The 3007-nt window shown below is 42.0% G+C and overlaps 1 pseudogene; it reads right to left on the bottom strand.

Annotated features, from left to right (window-relative positions):
• Positions 1–877: 877 nt before the first annotated feature.
• Positions 878–2712, bottom strand: LOC149568324 (aspartic proteinase nepenthesin-1 pseudogene; annotated as a pseudogene).
• Between the last annotated feature and the right edge of the window lie 295 nt (positions 2713–3007).

The following is a 3007-nucleotide window of genomic DNA, read 5'->3' as shown; positions in this document are numbered from 1 at the left end:
TATGAAGGAGAGGACTTAGGGGAGAGGACCCAGTACTTGAACACCCTAACTTTGCGCTTATCAAAACCCCACGTAAAAATTTCAAATCGCTCCCAATTTTTTACAGTAGCTTACTTGGTGAGTCACCTACTTATAACTAAGGTTTCAAGTCCACATCCCCTGTTATGATGCCACATCAGCATGCTTTTTGCCAAGTTGTCCAAAATAGCCCAAAAAAAAAGTGAGACCAATCGTCGTGCATAAAGGGTACCCATAGTTGAACAGCTGATGTGGCATCACATCATTGGTTAATTTTTATAACTAAAGGTACATTTTATTCAATTTTAGGTAGTTAGCATTGTACTAACAACTTTAAAGTCACAAGTATTGGTATAATGTTGTCAAAAAAATTGGACATTAAGTCAACAAGTGTAGGTATCAAGTGAACAACTCCATTCACAACTATTGGAACGCGTTCAAGTACTGGGTCCTCTCCCCTAGTCAATTTTTTTAAAAGTTAGAAAAAGAAATGTAAATGAAGTGCATTTTCATGGCTGTATAGCCACGGGGCATCCCCTTAAGATGCTGAATCTAAAATGCAGTAACGCTCTCAGATAGTGCACGTGATATTTAAAAGCTGAAAGACATAAGAAACATTGAAATGCAACAATATCAGATTATATATTATATGAGGCCGTGCAAAAAATCTAAAGAGAGTACGATACAGAGCATAATTATATTGGAAGTTTTAAGAAAACTACCATTAGACGAATAAAAGGAGAAGAGGCAGACGAAGAGAAGGCAGATTAAGAGGATGATTCACTATTCAAAGAGAATCACATTTGGTGGGCATGAAGGAGAGAGTGTTCTGAGCATTGTCGTACAGGATGTGGAAGTTCTACTGCTGTACATTTCCAAAGATGGACATTTGGCTGGAGCCACCCATGGCGAGGCACAAGAGACCGTTTACCTGAACGAAAAGATTGTCGCCTGGAAGCTCGTAATCCACACCGCCTTCAAAATTGAAGACTACAGTTGGCAGCGTGATGTCACTGGATGTCTGGTAACACAGATCAAGCCCCACGGAAGAGCCGTCAGTTGGAGTCAGACTAATGGCCGACTGAATCGCTTCCTCCACTGGGTCATACGCAGCCTGGACTAGATAGGTATAGGTGGTTCCCGAGTCGATGATCACGCCTCCGCTACCGTCCGATCCCAGATCAAATGTTCCAGCCGGAATGTCGATGGCGTTGCCATTGATGGTAATTCTTGTAAGAGGAATACACCAAGAAGAACTCGCGTTGTTCGTAATGAAAGAGATCGTCTTAGCTCCGTTCAAGGAAGCACTGTCACCGAAAATTAGAGGTCTTGTTTGCGAAGGCGAGTCAGTTCTGGAGACGAGACAGTAGGAGAATTTGTTATTTACCTCGAAGCCCAACTGAGAGATGAGCGAGAGATCACCTCTTCCGAGCCCCACAAGACCGTCCGCGTAGCGAGAGAGGAAACCTTGGTTTGTGAAAACTACTGATTAGAAGGCAAATCATCAAAATGGGGATTTATTGTAAAAGATAATGGTGATATTGGATTGATCACCTCCAATGCCCCTCCAAATTTTGAGTATGTTCTTGATAAAGAGTGCCTCCCCATTGGAGTATTGCTAAAAACAAATACCATTTGTGCTATGGTGATGAGTTTGAATTGTATCAACCAGCCAACCTCATCCAGCTTGTATACCATGTAACAACCAAATTGACTTCTCCACCTACACCCTTCCTGAGTGCTACTAGACATTCTAATAAATGCAATAATGTCTCTAAAAATGAATACACAAACTTTGAAGTTTGGGAGTGTCCATGTAAGTGAACGTTGAAAACCATAAATGTGCCTAGCAAACTATACTTTCAAAATGTAGTTTTCAGTAGTTTCTCCGAAACTTTGTAACTGATGTAAATGCTTTCTCTAGAATTGAGCCGTAGGGCACACAGAGGAGAGTAAAGGAGTCTTCAAGATTGGTCGACGTTCCAATCTTTGGAGAACATACTCAAAATTTGGAGGGGCATTGGAGGTGATCAATCCAATATCACCATTATCTTTTACAATAAATCCCCATTTTGGTGATTTGCCTTCTGATCAGTAGTTTTCTGAAAACAATGCCATCAAACACGCCGTCGCTGGCGCTACCAATGGAACCGACTCCTTTGCCAGGTCACTGATTGTTTGAGATCCATCGGCGTAGCCGTACGTAAAAGCACAGTCTGGGTTGCATCCTATTTTGTAAGTACTAAGAGAATCACAGAGAGAGTTAGTGCATGAAACAGTGGAGTAGGAAGACGATTTGGAGGGGTCAAAGATTGGCGTAGATTGAGAGCAGTCTTGGCAAGGCTCGCACTTGGTCCAAACAAGATCACTCCCCGTGTCAACAATCGCTTCGAAGCTCACAGGGGGTGTTCCCACAACAATGCTCATCAGAAATTCTCCAGTTCTAGCTTGAACGGGTGTTTCAGCGTCTAATTGTGCCCTGGTTATGTGCTGCTTTACAAACGCCTCAATCGCATTCATCCGTTTCTTGCTTCGATCGACAGCCGAGCGTAATCCCTCGGTAGAATTGAAGCCCCCCTCTGTTCTGTGAGTCAGATTGACTCTAAATCCGGACTCTCCTAGAGAAGAATATGCCACCATGGGAATACTTAAACATATCAAAGCCACAACGCTCATTAGCTTAGAACACTCCATTTCTCTTTTTCACTTAATTGCTGTGTCTCCTAGAGGAGAACAAAGTGAGTTTGGCAGATGTACACAATAGTAATTAGTGTTGGGTCAAGATCCTAAGATCAAAGTACTTGGATATCATGGAGGATGAGAGAATACAAAAATTTGTAGACCCCTCTCATGGATCAGTAATATGGAACTTTATGTTGAGTTGTACGGAGTTGATCACTAATCACCTAACATGGAAGATTGGTGATGGAAAAAAGGCTAAATTTTAGAAGGATTCTTGGGATGGAGGATAGAAATTTGATAGTACTAC

The sequence above is a fragment of the Cupressus sempervirens genome, chromosome 3 (genome assembly GCF_028749045.1).
Source record: "Cupressus sempervirens isolate cs-2001-9-10 chromosome 3, ASM2874904v1, whole genome shotgun sequence".
Classification (NCBI taxonomy): domain Eukaryota; kingdom Viridiplantae; phylum Streptophyta; class Pinopsida; order Cupressales; family Cupressaceae; genus Cupressus; species Cupressus sempervirens.
The sequence above is the reverse complement of the archived record's forward strand: the minus strand, read 5'-3'. Positions and strand labels throughout refer to the sequence as shown.